The sequence below is a fragment of the Podarcis muralis genome, chromosome 8 (assembly GCF_964188315.1).
Source record: "Podarcis muralis chromosome 8, rPodMur119.hap1.1, whole genome shotgun sequence".
Lineage (NCBI taxonomy): Eukaryota > Metazoa > Chordata > Lepidosauria > Squamata > Lacertidae > Podarcis > Podarcis muralis.
The window spans coordinates 32,679,399-32,695,357 of NC_135662.1; the positions used below are offsets into that span (position 1 = coordinate 32,679,399).

The following is a 15,959-nucleotide window of genomic DNA, read 5'->3' on the forward strand; positions in this document are numbered from 1 at the left end:
CACTCTCACCTGGGGGTAAGTCACACAGGGAGTAAGACTCACACTGTGTGAGTCCTATCAGAGTAGAAATGTAAAGGATTATGCTGTTACTCCCAGAATAATTAAAAAAAACAAAACAGAAATGAAGGAGAGGAAGAGATAAGACAAGGGACTAGAAAGACTGAAATGCCAAGATGAAACCTGTTACAGGAAGCAAGAACACCTTTTTGTCTGACATGTATTACTTGCGAACTTCATTAATAGTGGAAAGAAAGCAGAGGCTTGCTGTTTTAAATTCAATGTATGTTCCAGCCGAAATAAACAGGTTTTAAATTCGTATTACAGGTGTGAGAATTGCAAATCTTGGTTTAGGAGTCATTTGTGAAGCAGCCCAAGATTACCTAGCTTTTGCAGCTATACTAGGGCTGCCATATGTCCAGAATTTCCCGGACATATATGGGATTCACCCGTCAGAAATGTCTGGGGAAACCCATGTCAGAAGTGTTGATTTTTGGCCAAAAAAAGCAAAAAATGGCAACCGTAAGCTATACACACACACATCTTTCTTGCTGGCATTAAACATCTCACACTTAAGACTGTTTCCAAGATAAAAACACACATACACGGAGAGAGAAATCTTTTCAAGAACTCAGATATGCGTACATTTGCTCAGAAGAAGTGCTGCTGGTCTTCCTGAAACGTATAGCTAGGCACGACTGCAGCCCGAGGGTGCAATTCTATGCTTGTTTTCCAGGATGAGAGTCTTGTGGAGCTTACATCTGAGTAAATATACCTAGGATTGTGTGGAGCCTCTATTTTTAATCATGAAAATATTTGTTTTGAGAGCAAAAAAGAAGCCATGCGTTTGATCCCAAAACACCCAGCGAAAGAACTGCAGCGGTTCACAACGGTATCTTTGCCCTGTGCCAGCTTCTTTGACATTGCTCTTTCAAGTGACAAACATAATCTCATAGTGTGCCTAAGCTTCTCCAGACAAATCGTACAAGCTTTGCTCCTTCATCAATATCCAGCCTCAGGTTTTATGACCTGGGGACAGTGACTACTTCAGGACATCCCGCACATGGCAACAGACATCTTGATGACACCAACTCTTGCACATTGATGTTTAACGATCTCTTGTATTATTTTTGGCTGTTGACTTTCTAAACCCATCAAAGCAGATTACAGCCACTTATAGTGTTCATGTCTTCTGAGTCCTCTCTGCTCAGCTTAATTCAGCAAGGAAAAGCACCTTATCTGCCAGATATTCACCTTTCCCTGCCGCTCCTTTTCCCTCCAAAAATGTGTTTTGATCCTTCTGTCAATCTCAGCCCTCTGAGCATGTACAGCCCTCTGTACGTGCATCAAGGGCTACCTTGCTTTTAAAATAAGCAATTAGATTTTATTGGGCACTGTTAGGCAGTGCAGCAGTATTCATTATGATGATTACTAAGGATGGCCATAAGCTATCTGATACTTAAAAGGAAACTTGGTGATGCTATGTTTTATGTTCGGTTAAGCTGTTAAATGTTATCTTAGGCCAGGCATGGGCAAACTTGGCCCTCCAGCTGTTTTAGGACTACAATTCCAATTATCCCTGACCACTGGTCCTGTTAGCTAGGGATGATGGGAGTTGTAGTCCCAAAACAGCTGGAGGGCCAAGTTTGGCAGGCTATGCTAGGTGATTAATTTGACTCACCACATAGGAATTTTAGGACAATGGATGCCAAACATGGAGGCTAAATTCAAGGCTAAAACACACACACACACGAGAGAGAGAGAAAAATAGAGAGAGAAGAGTTTTCTCACTGACCATGCATTAAATTTGGCCCATAATATCTAACACTGTATCTTGTCTGCTAGGTATTTCACAGCATGTCAAAACCTGCTAATTAAGAAAGAGGGGACCCCCCCATAACAAAAAGAAATTAACTAAAATGCTGACATTGTATCACTGTTCCCCACCCCATCAAGAAATATTTCAAATAAATAAAAAATACATATTCAATATTAAACATGTCATCTATTAGTAGTCCAAGCTGTTTCTCAGAATTTAACTTGGGCACAGCTGTGCCATGGAGAAATAATCTGTATCCGGCAATTAATCCAGGGAGAGTAGAGGCTGTAGCTAAAGAAAATGTGAGCTCCTTTATGCACCATTTGCCATCATGGGTCCCCTGGGTTGGCAAAAAGAAAAAGACAGGGAGAGAGGTTTGTCTGAGATGAACATGCCCTGCTGCTTTGTTTTCTCCTTGCAGAAAGATGACATGCTGCATTTTCTGCAGGGAAAATTTACTGCTGCTTGACTAAAATTAGATAGTCCACATTTACACTTAGAGTTTATGTCATTATCCCAGGAACGGTGTGGGAGTATAAACCCATAATCTCTGCACAGACAGGGAATGGATGAGGACTGCACTGAATAAATGCAACAGCTGCATAAATTCTCTTCTCAACATTGAGCTTATTTTTGTGATAAACTAAAGGGGGGGGGGAGAGAAGGGGAGGAAGGAACCTACAAGCAAGGGGGGGTGGAACCTAGCAACCAGCACACCACATCTATACCGAATATATAATTACGTCTGTCTGATGATTAACTGCTCACCAGTCTTGGGTTTTTCCAGACAACACTATAGCTAGTAATATCCCCAGTTCAACATGAGCACAGAAATATATTATCCTCACACAGGCTGGGTAGGGGATAATAACCATGTATTCATCGGAAAAGGGAACCACAGCATTTCTGGGCAGGGGACTCAATTGGATTTTAAAAAATAAATAAAGAGTGCATGTTTGGGAATACAGCTGCTAAAAAAAAAGATGTCAGGGGATTATTGTGCATAGATAGGAATGACAGCCTTCTTGGAGTGCTGAGGGATTTCCTTTTCCTGTCCCTCATTTAAAAACAAACACAACAGCTGAAATGTCCATTGGGTAGTGAGAATGGATATTTCATGGATATTAGCCTCTAGGAACTACCAATGATGTCACATACACTTGCCAATAGTTGCCCCTGACAATCATGCAAATCCAGATCTCATAGCCTTTTCTCATAGCCTTCCAAACTCAAAGAGCTATGCAACATGATCAGGTGCAGAGATGTACACTATGTTTTCCCAGTGGTGGTATCAGGCATTGCAGGTTGAGTGCTGGAAAATGCTATTTTCCTACAAAAGCCAGGATCAGCTCTACTACCAAGGAAAGTCAGACAGCAGATACTGAGGTCAGGGGGCAGCAGCAAAAAGTTGGAGGACAGAAATGTGTGTGTGTCACACAGAACATCTCCACCCATGTCCCCTAAATAAGTCTGCAGGTACACTGTTGAAAGTTAAGATTCAGCTGTCAGTCCACCACCAAAATGTCTTCGGCTAGCCCTGTCTGCAGCAATACTAGCTGGAGGGAAGATGTCTGATTCCCCTGTAGCAACTAACAACTACACATGCATCGATTATTTAGAAAGGCTCTTGCAATAATCTTAACACAAGAGACTTAAGAGCATTGCCTAAAACAAAGTGCAAAGCCACAGCATGAGTTTACAATGTACGCTGGTGAAGGGATGATGAAACACTTGCCAGATTCCCTTTACAGATGGTCAAATACTTAATAGAAAACAAAGTGTTGCCACATGTAATGACTTTTTATGGATTTTCTTAAAACCGCTGAAAGCTTCACAGCACTGCCATATGGGTCTAGCTGGAAACTTTTCCACAGCTAGATTTCAGGCCACTTGTTGAATCTGCTAGCGACAGGCTGCACATTTTGACCATAAGGCAACCATGACTAGAAACAGACCAAATCCATAGCTACTGTTTTATGAATCTGTCAAATCCCAGCCGCTCCCATGTTTGTAAGCCCTGTGGGCAGCTCAGCCTTCACAGCAGAACCCGAAGAAGAGCTTCATGTTTCTCTCAGTGGTTGTAAGACATTCTGATTCGTCATAAATTCATCTGATCAGATGAAAATGAAAACTGCTGCAGAATCAGAGGTGTTCAACTGCTATATGTTTGCTCCTTTTGACTCTGTCCCAAGTCTTCCATCTGCCACGTATGTGGAGCTATGAGATTGTGCAGCCAAGCTGGCACATGATAGAAAAAGACAACTAAACTCTCTCTCTCACACAGTAAAACTGGACTGCAGATAAGACAACTAAACTCTCTCTCTCACACAGTAAAACTGGACTGCAGATGTGCCTGCTTTCAAGTAATATCCAACTCACTCTCTCCTTTTGAGTTGAGTCATAGTAGGATCCATCCTAATGACAATACCAGAGAACGTGTCCAGAGGTTGCTAGGCAACAGTGCTACGTTTGCTCTGGTCCCTTGCTAAAATGGCTGGCAGATATGGGGCTAAAGTCTTTGGGGAATTAAGGCACAGACAGCTGAAGCCTCACTGCTTGGGGACTTCTGCATTTCCAGCACCTGGGCCTCATATTGGCTTGGCAGATATTTTGGCCTTTTGGCCTCGCATATTGCCTACATTAAATTATTTATTAATTTTATTATGTATTGATTTGAACACTTAGGGGATATAACTGTTGGAAACTGCCCTTCTACTGAAAAAATAACAAAGCAGATGATGTGCGTCCCTCATCTCCATATGCTTTCAGGCATATACAGGAAAAGATAATGATGGCACACACCTACCAACAACCAGTGATGTCCCACTGGCCCATTTCAGACATTATGTGAATGAAGTGTGATGGTGAAACTCCTCCTTCGCTTCAGTTTTTTTGCACTTACAGAGAGTGGAAAGTTTTGCTTTCAATTTTAAACAAGCTACAGTTTCCCATGACACCCAAATTGAAGGTACTGTGGTTTGTTTAAACTATGGTTAGTGAGAAAATGTCAAGATCAAACCTTGCTTTCAGATCCTAGCTTATACTGAAACTATAGCTTAAATAAATGGTTCCCTGAATTTGGATGCCAGAGGAACTGGGTATTATTTAAAATTGAAAAAAGATTATTCTAGTCTTCTCCTCTGGTTTATAAAAGAGGAGAGGTAAAAGGGGTGTGCAAGCCTAATGATCACTGTGGCTCAAGTAGTGGAAGCCCATGGTCTCCTATAATGTCTAAAGTGTACCTAACATATTGATAGACTGGAATCTATCAATGGACTGAAAGTAAGTAACTAGTTGTCAAAGAAACCACATTTTCAAGGAATCCTTCTGAATGTGTAGGCTTTGATGGTGGAGTACTTGTTATGAAGAATGAACACACTGTGTGCTGTTCCATATGATCCTGATCAAGATTATATAATTATCTACAGAATGAAAGCAGCTAATTATTGCTAACCTCAATCTTTAGGCACAGAAAACACCATTTTGTCCTTCCATCTATTGTCATTTTGAAGTATAATAGCAGAAACCCTTAAACCCTTACGTTTTACCAGTACAAGACAGGCTTTGTAGTAGTTTTAGAAATACATTACAATTATTTCTACAACTGTGCACCGCATGTTGATTCTCTGAGAAGTTAAATCTCCAGAGCTAAAGGTGCCAAATGATGTAGATTTACTGTTTAAGTCCCTTAAAAAAAAAAAGCCAACTCTGCTTCAATGAAAATTCCTACATAATACTTAAGGGCTTTCAAGATCACTTTCTACAGATAACTTTACAGTATTTAGGCTTACCAGACTGGGAGCCACATTTCTCATTTGTGTTCTCACCTTCCATGGGGGCGAATGCAGAAGTCCTGATGGATTCCCATGAAGCATAACAGTATCTACATCCATGGTCCTACAGCCCAGGCCGTCCACAGAAGATGAAAACCCAGCAAGCAGCAGGTGAAGGAAGCAGCAGCAAACATGCTTCACTAAGGCTGGAATGGCTCATGCCTGGGCCCACCAGTTGCTGCATCTTTCTTTCTTTCTTTCTTTCTTTCTTTCTTTCTTTCTTTCTTTCTTTCTTTCTACCTTTCTACCTTTCTACCTTTCTACCTTTCTACCTGGGTTGGCCAGGTATATGCATGGTTACAATTATCATTTTATTATACTTAAAGAATATTTTAACATTTTCTGTAAAAAAGTGGTGCCGCCCCCCCGGAAATGTGTTCATTATTAGGACAACAGAAGCAACCACTAGTGCACATTTCTGAATTTGAGGTTGTACATGGGATCCTGGGTTCTAAATCTGGGGCAACAATAATGTTAAAAATGTGTAGCAATATCCATACCACAGTGGCCATAACAAAGGACAATTAATTGATGCCAGTGAAGATTTTTTTTTTGATTCATATAAATCTGCTAAATTAAGTCTGTAGTCATGCCACCACTTCCTGCAAAAGGAGAACATCCAGCTTTAGGAAAACTGAGATTTTGATTCGAAACTTGACTGCTCATCTACATCTCATTAAATTGAAGAAAATCTTTAATATCTTCCCACTCTCAGCTGTACTGGGGAATTACAGAGCAAACCTCTTTGTGTTTTTCTCCCATTAGGATTTATACAACATCTCGGTGCATCAGTGCATTAGATGATTATGTAAAATGATTGGTGCATGGGATTACTCATCATCACATGACCTGCTTACACTTGGGGAAAATCTTTTGATTTCCCCCTTTTATCTGAAAAAGTTGCTAACACGTAATAGTTATTTTAAATCCTAAGGACCTTATATCCATCCTACGTTAAAGTTCAAAATGAAAAATCTATATTATCTCATGTTTTTAATATTTTAAGGTTGTCCTTAAAGATTCTCCACCTTCCCCCTAACACTGATTGATTAGGCTAAGAATTGTGGGTATTAAATAACATATTAGCCTTTTTATGACACTGAGGCCATCTGTCATGGATGGTTTAGTTAAGATTCCTACATTGCAGGGGTTGGACTACATGACCCTGAGGGTTCCTTTCAATTCTACCATTCTCTGATTATATGATTCTCACACTCTACATTTTCTTTTTTAAATGATGTGTAATACACTCTTTGGTCTTGAACTCATTCTCTATGTTTGTCAGTCTTGATCCAGCCCTATATCTTGTCAGGGGCATGAGAGGTGAAAATAAAGGGTCATTGCTTTTCAAATGAATTCAGTTTTCTGCTTAATCTCCAATAGAATGGTAGCTATCCAGCAATACACAAATCCTTTCACCTTGTGACTAGGAAGAAGCTTCCCTGTGAACTCTTCCTGGATCACTTATTTTTTATAGTTTCTGCAACATTTTAGCCTACTGTTGCTGACCTGTTTGCAAAATTTGTTTCAATTCTTTTTTAAAGGAGCCTTACTTGCAAAACTGCCCATCAAACATAGAGGATTAAAAGAAAGGCTCAGTGCTCGACGTCCCACCCTTTGCCTTCATTCAGAAACCTTTTATGACCCTAAAAGTGTCTGGTATGCCTTTCTTCCTTGAATTCACAGAAACAAAGGACGAGAAGAACACAGCTATATGTTGTTGTTGTTGTTGCTGCTGCTGCTGCTATTGTAAAACAAGAAAAAATTGCGCAGAGCCCATGTGGGGGCTCTGACAGTCACCAGCTGTCACAAAGCAAAGCAGAGTGCTTTTGGCAGCATTGTTAGGAACTGGCCCAGCTGCGCTCCATCACTGGCCCAGGTAACAAGCTGAGCTACACTGATTTTGCAAGCCACTGAAGACTTCTTGACATTTCCCTCGAGTGTCTCCTTACAACTCCACTTCTCCTAATTAGCTTCATCTCCTGGCTGTCCGGGGCTAGTTGCATCTGCTTCAGATGTGTAAATGGTGACGAACATGTGTGGGGATACATTTAGGTTGATTGGCTGTTGAGACTGATGGTGCAAACTTCAAATCAACTGGATAAATAAGGCTGATGTCATGATGGCTGGAGGAAGCTTTCTTGGAAGGAAGCTGAGTTTTATACTGGCTCTCGCTGAAAAGCTGCCCAAGATGGAACAGCACTTAAAATTCATAAATTGGAAAAGGAACAGCAGATGGTATAACAAATGCAACCTCTGAAGGACCTTTCAGGGATATTTTTTTTGTAATAGTAACCAAAATAGCAAGAGGCAATTCAACGAGCTGACTAGGAAATATATATAAAAACAAAGAACAAACCTACAGTTAATCTATAGTGCTTGCTAACGTGAGATGTTGTCAAGGTGAATAGGTTTTAATTGGACTCTCAGATGAAATGTTTTTGCTCAGCAATGTCTTCCTTTAAAGAAATTAGTTGATCAATTATCCTATTATAGTGTTAGGGGTGGATTTTTTTCTTGTTTGCATTGTGAGACAAGTGGTATTTTCCAGGTGATTTAAGGAAGACTGTTTGGATGATTGCCTTTAAAATGTTACCTGAGTCACGAGATCCACATAGATTCTTGCCATGTTCTATGTGCATCTCCTCCAGCAATGGACATCCTTCCATGGAAGGCAGCGCGAATTAAAATGGGATTAAATAAATTAATCAGCTGATAGCACCAGTGAATTAACACTTTGCAGAGCTACTCATTGCAATGCTTAAAAACTAAGCATTTGACAGAGGGGTGAGTTTAACAGTGCATGAAATTATATAGTCAAGACAGAAAATAAACTTGCAGCTTGCAGTGCATTTGTATGTGAAAAAAGAGTACAAAGGGGCTATTTCAATCCTGGAACAATGGTAGAAAATATTCTAGAAAAGTCTTACACTAGTCAGGAGGCATAATAGGCTCTTTAAGTCTCTGGTTCTCATAGGATCCCCTGCTGGTTTTAGTATAAAGTTTTGCTTAGCACACAGGTGCTGGGCCTGCACCGGGAGACAAATTAAGTACATAGCTAAGGAAAGTGATCTTGATTCCAGCAAGACCATGGTGGAGGAGGGGAGGAACTATCTGGCTCAGAGACAGAGTAGTTTCATTCTCAAAAGAGCACCTCCTTTCCTTATTTCATAGGAAGACATTTGTGCATGCAAGGGAAAATACTCTTGCACATGAGGAAATGAGCTCCTCTCCTAAAATAAAGCGGGAGGTTCCTATATAAGCTGCACTCTGTGTTTAACCTCCACTGTTGATTCTCCCCTCTAAATATAATATAATACACAGAATATCCATTTGTTGCTTCGTATATAGCATCTGATGTTCCATGAGCCAAATTAAAAATGACTGGGGTGATGACTAGCCAACATTTTTTTGAAAAATATGTTACATTAAAAAAATTGTCCAGCTGTATTAGTCTGTATAAGCAACCCCCCCCCCCCCCCAGATTAGAGCACCTTCTGATTGGTGGGTTCACATGTGCAGATCCAAGCATATGGCAAACATGTAGACTGCCCACTGCTGTGTATAAGGAGCTTTTTAAACATTCTTGATTAAAACACATAAATGTTCAAACTAAACATGCCTGTGTTTTGGGTTTCCCTCAAGTGTGTTGTTCTCCAGCTTTTGACAGCCATCTGGAAGGAGGCTAAATAGTAGGCCTTTCTAAGGGTTGCCATAGCTGCATCGCTCAGCCAAATTGTTTTCATTATTTCACCACCCATCATCTTGACCTAACATTACACAGAACTTATCACTGCTTGTGCATAAAGAAATGACTTCATCGTCCCTAGCACATGTTAATTCACCACCGATTAGTAAACATCTTCCTTGCAACACACATAGACCTTCTACATCAGGCTTTATTACATGACACAGAACAGACTGTGCTCAGCGCAAAAAAACCTGAATGTCAAACACACAGCAGGGCTGACGCTTTGAATCTTGACAACAGATGATTCTGTCTGATAACGCTGATATTCCACTTAGTGCATCAATAAATTAATTTTATCATTTACTGTAAAAAACATTCATATCCCATCTTTGTGCCTTAGTCTGAGGCACTCACGGGCAACTCAAAATTGATTAGGAACAATGAAAACACACTAATGAATAAAAATCAACCAAGGTTTCCTATGGGCAAAAATATGCCTCTCTTCAGGGCAGCACCCAATATGTGATGCCCAAAGAGTGTGGCAGGTCCCTGTGTGAGTGTTTTGTGGTGGGAGGGCAGCCCTCACTCCCTTGCTACCACCTGGACATGCTTGTTAGGGTACTAGAAGCATGAACAGAGCTTCTGAATGTGAGGGAGATCCTGGCACTTATTAATATACTGTCTCTAATACTTGGACTGCAAGGATTTTGAGACGCTGCTTGAAGAGAACTCACAGAATGAGCAGGTGGGGAGGAGTGGGGGGGAAGCAGAAGGGGGGAAAGTAGATCTGAGGAAAATCTCATTAAAACAAAATTCTAGTGCAGCTGCATGCAAGACAGACATTTATCTGCCGTCTACATTATTGTAGCTGTTTTTCAAACACTGTAATCCCTTCAGAGGGCTAGCAGCTAGCCATGCACTTAATGAGTATGATCTAGACAAATCATAATTATAAAATCCTGGAATCAACTATATAAAATGGAAGCTACAGAAAAAGCTTTAGGCAATTCTAGAGGAAATTGCACAACATAAACCCAGTTGCTATGTAACATGGCAAAAACGTATGGATGCAGGTACTGAACCAAATGAGACTTGGCTACCTTCTGTGAAGGAAAGGTGGGATACAAATGTAATAAAAGTCAAATAAATTAAAACAAAACCAAGCTTTCAATGGTTATCAGTCCAATGCTGTGGAATGTTCTTCCAACAGAAATTCAGCAGGCATCTTTTGTATTACCGTAATTTTTAATCATTTGCTGAAAACTTTGCTCCGCTGCCAGGCTTAGACAATTAAATAAACACCTGCCAGTCAGCACAGACAGTGCTGAGCTAGATAGCCAAAGGTCTAACTCACTAAAAAGCAGCTTCTGATGTTTAGCATGGGGGATAATATAGTGCCCAAAGTGCCATTGCCAGGGGGCTGAAAAGCATTTTCCCAGGGCTACTCTTTGGTCTTGGTCACATAGGTAGACAGGAGTAACTGTAGCACACTGCCCTCAATTCCCATTTCACAGAGTCAAACAAGGAGGATGCCATGGTCAATGGCATCAAAAGTCACGGAGACATCAAGAAGCAGAAGCAAGGTTGCACTCCCCTTGTCCCATTTGCTGGAAAGCTCATCTGTCAATCCCATGGCCAGGCCTGGACCTAAACTGAAATGGCTCTAAACAATCCATGACATCTAAGACTGTTTGCAGTCATTGTGCCACTACACTCTCTACCACCTTTCCCCCAACTGGGGTATTTGCACCAGGGCAGTAGTTATTCCAGTCCAACCACCTCTTTAAATGCAGTAGGGACCACCCCTTCACACAATGAAGCATTAACCACGCTCTGGAACCAACCAGTCAGACTCCCTCTGCTAGAGATAATAGGCCATGATGGACAGGGGTCAAGAGGGTATATAAGTGCCAGCCCCTTGTAGCTGACTGCATAAGCTGAAATTGATCCCACAAGACATCAAGTGTGTTCTGAGAGCTATACCTGGGAGAAAAATGGATCCCACTCTTCCCCTGCCACCCGGGACACTGCTGATGCCACGTTGTACCATCATCTCCATTGTTACTATTCACTTATAGAAGAGGCAGGGAAGGTTTTTCAACCAGAAGACCACACTGTCTCTCAGGGAAATCTCTGAGGGCTGCATACCTGTGATGAGCAGGTCCAGAGGCAAAAGGAGGTGGAGAAGTGGGCGTCACGCCCACCTTTGTACAAAAGGCTACATTTCATCTGTGCAAAAGTACACACACACACGCCTACACATGCCTCTACCTCCTTCCAGGGAAGCAAGAAGCTTCATCACAGTTCAAGGGTATATCAGCAGAGCCAGTTGGGGCAGTGGCTTAGATAAGGCTTGGAGGAAGGGTCCCAAGGGCTAGATAAAGAAGCATGGAGAGCTGCATTTGGCCCCTGGGTCTGAGATTCCCTCTTCCCACCCACACCTTACAATAAGGGGAATTATTTGGTAAATTAGGTAGTTTCTAGAAATAAGCTGGAATGAGAACAGTTCTTCAACACAGACCAACAATGTGTGTGTTATTTGAATCTTAGGTCACATGATAGCCTAGGAGCTAATTTCTAGCAGCCAAGGTCCCTTTGGGCCCCCATAAGATATCTGAGGGGGGTGGGGCCCAAAGCTGATGGGCATTGTCATTCAAATGGTGTGCCTGTGCCGTGTCTTGTGATTGATTATGCAGGGCTGGGCTTACCTGCCCCCTCATAATTTATTTGAGTTGGCATGGCAGAGTAAACAAACTCCCAACAAGCCTCCTTTCCACCTGCCTGTATTTTTATATGGACATGCTTGCTCACGTGCCCATCTAATCGTACAAAATGATTTAAGAAACTATTATGAGAATACAAAAATTAGATGGAAGCAGAAATTTTTTCAAAAGGGCAGTAGTCTCTAGCAATTTTGGCAGTAGGATGCGACAACATGTTTACAACTCACAGAAGGAGTATTCTCATTCACAAGCGGAATGTGCTTGGGAAATTTCTCATTAGCATTTTTAAAAAGTTATTATTCTGCTGCAGCTATTGGATACAAATAAAATGTTGGCATATAAAATGTTTCTTGTCACAGCAGACCCCAGCCAGCTGCCACTTCCCTCTTCCCCGCTTTTTTGCACCCAGATCTCTTTGCAAGTGAACTAAAAAATCTCCTTATGATTTGGTACAAGATAATCATTATTGTATTTTAAGAGCCTTCACATGAGTCATTTGTTGCACAGATTAAAAATGAGCTGTTTTGTTTCCCTCAAAAGCACCAGTCGCCTGATGCCAGGCTGCATTTATAGCACAGCTAATGCCAATGTACATTTAGCCTGTGAGGAGAATCGTTTTATGAGCACACATTTAGCTGTGCCTAATGCATTATGTGATATACTCAGAAGAAAATTTTGTGGTTTAGGAAAAAACAAAAAACAGATGTGAGCTTGCATCTGTGCCATGCTTCTGAAGTGCATCTTCTACTCCAAGCAATCTTCACCTGACTATGCTGCATCAGTGATTATAGCACTGTGTAGCTCTGAATGTTTTATATTCCCCCCACCCAAATGTTAGCTACGGTGGTCTGAACCACAAAAAAGAATGTTTTCACCTTGCACATAAAACTTTGTTTCACCTTGAAGAAACAGGTTGGATTGGCATCATCCTTGCTCATCTAGATCATTTACAGATCTGGGAATTATAGATTTTTGGTTTCCCCCCCTTTCTGCAGTCTGCATTTTGAATCTACTGGTGGGAGGGTGAATCACAGAAAAGAATTCCATAAAATGGGATTCGTCTAAAGAGCCCCATCGGCAGAAGCCATTGCAAAAACTTCTGCTTGCGTAATTAGGCTCTCGCCACCTTCCTTACCCTGTGTACACACACACCAAAATTGGCTTGAGGAACATCAGGAGAACCCCCAGAACACACTACATGGGGGGAAGGGGGGGTTGTTCCTTCTGGCAAGCTGAAATGCTTTTGCAGACCAAATGGCTGCACATTTTGAGGCCTGTATGATTCTGAACAGAACGTGTTGAGATTCCGATCTGAAATTACACAGGCTTAGAAATCAGAATCACATAACGACACAGGCAGAAATGTGATTAGGATGTCGCAATCGGAAGCAAAGCATATGGGTCTCTCTTCCCAACAGCTAAGTGCAGGATCAGTGAGTGTTAGACATTTTGCTTCCCTGGCACAATGTAAGAGAAACCAACAACTGCTAGTACTCCAAGTGCTGTTGTTTCCTGTCATAGAAGCAGTAGCTCTGATGGGCTGTATGGTCTTCTGGAAAACTTGATCCATTCAACTGCTCACCTGGCTAGAAAGCAACCCAATATGAATTATTCTTGTGGAACCGTGCTTTGCTCTGCTGTGAGGTGTCTATATGTGTGCAGATCACACATTATGAACTGGTAAATATCTGCAACTAAAGTATGTAGGTGCCATAGAAAAACACAACATAGATCAACTTCCTTCCCTGGAAAATCAATCAAAATGGTCAACATAAAGGAGACAAGGGACCTCACATGAGTTCCTCACTGGAACATGGAAAGCTGCCTTATTCTGAGTCATACCATTATTCCCTCTAGCTGAGTATGATCCTTCCTGAGGTTTAGGACAGGGAGCCTTTCGCAGCCCTACCTAGAGATGCTGGGCATTAGACCAGGAACTTCTGCATGCAGGTGCTCTGAGCTACGGCCCTTGTTATTTTGGAGGGACTGGTAGTGCAAATAATAATAATAATAATAATAATAATAATAATAATAATAATAATAATTTATTATTTATACCCCACCCATCTGGCTGGGTTTCATCAAACTGAATCAGCTTTGTGTTCATATGACAGTTCTGTTTTGCTAAGGAGTCACAAGGTATCAGGGCAAAGATGAACTGCAAGCAAAGTATGATTGCCTTTCTTCACTATGCTTCCATACACTGATATATTGTTTTTTAAAAAACAACAATCCACTCAGTTCCAGTTTTCAGAGTACAGTAAATCTCCTCTAGCACAGCAACTGCATTCAGAATCAGCACCCCTAGGCCCATGAAATCCACCACATCTGTGACAACTATCAATGAATGCCAAAATATTTGATACTGTGCATAGTTACAAGATTTTTAATCTAGTGAAAATTTGTGTCATTTTCTCCTTCTTCATGGATGCTAAAATCTACCACAATGCGAGAGAAACCTTGCCATACCTCTTCAATGGCTCATTGCATTTAAACGATAAGAGGAATGGTCTTGAACCAAATCATCACTACCAACACACTTTACTAGAAAGCACAAAAGTCTAGAACTGCTTCTTTCCATCTGACATTTTCCAATATATTATGCAGAGAAAGCCCCCTAACCTATGAATAACATGAAAAGGAAACCTGCCATTGTACTTTTGCCGTCTCATCAAGCTCCTTGTGATGTGTTTGTGTATGATATTTGCATTTCAATAGAAAGTGCCTTCTCTTCTCTCATCCTCTTCCTTTCTTTCCTGTAATCAGTTGGTACCTCTGAAGAATTCATTAATATGTAAATTGCTGCATTTGAATTGATTGGCACAGGGATTCCTGGGGAGCTATGTATGCACACAGACTCAAATTCTGTATAGCCAAAAGGATTCCCTCCCCATCTCTCAGATGACATCATTTTAAACATAATTGGTACATGTATAAAGTTAGCTAGCTTGGGGATTTTCTTGTAATTCCTATCTTTTCCAGAAATAAAATGACGGATGTGAATGGAAAGGGGTGGTAAAAGGGGTGATTACTCTGTCTGCAGTGTTGGATCTCCTTCAACCTGCATTTTACCTCTCAGTCTGATTTAACTCTGAAGACTTAAGCACCGGAACAGTGCACTTTACTTCTTTCCATTAAAAAAAAGTCCTGAAGGAGGATGTTTCCCTGAAAAGGCTTGTTGCTAAAACCCTGCTGTCCTAGAGTCTGTTTACTATTAACTCTTTCTGTGGCTACAGAGAGCCAGTATATTGGAATTAAACATTGTTTTGATGCCCGGGTTACAGTTTACTTTAAAGTGCTTAGGATCACACAGTAGATAACCTAATATTCCTAGAAGGCAAGTATTTGTTATATGATGGGGAGTACATTCTACCAATGGGATTTCCCAAGACCAATTTTCTGTTTTCAATTTTATAGCCCATCAGACAAAATATTGATGCTGAACTACAGGCAGAAGCACTGAAAATGGAGGGAAAATGTCAATCCATCCAAACATAATTCTCTAACCTCTCTATGAGAGCTGAATTTGTATGCAGCCAGAGAATGGGGAAGGATATTTCAGGAAGCTTATCCTCTCTACAGTTGTCATTAATACCAGCAACAAATATTATAATAGGAATTAGTGTGTCATGGCCTCATTGCTGTATTTATGGTGACAACTGGTATTCCTTTTATGCAGCAAAACAATGGTATTATGTGAACAATTTTTTTGGCATGCTTCTCTTATCCTTATATCTACATACCAATTAAGATAGATGAAAGCTATTTCAGTGTTAAAAACTAATTGTTTGCAGTGTTCCTCAGACTGTTGACTGTGAAGCATATTTATAAGGGAAATACTACAAAGTGCCTCCACTTGGTCTATGCCAAGTACATTCACACTTAATGGACTATGA

General features: G+C 40.9%; 1 protein-coding gene across 2 annotated transcripts in view; it reads right to left on the minus strand.

Annotated features, from left to right (window-relative positions):
• KCNB2 (potassium voltage-gated channel subfamily B member 2) overlaps nucleotides 1-15,959 on the minus strand; it is a 233,625-nt gene that overhangs the window by 114,792 nt on the left and 102,874 nt on the right. The window lies entirely within an intron of this gene.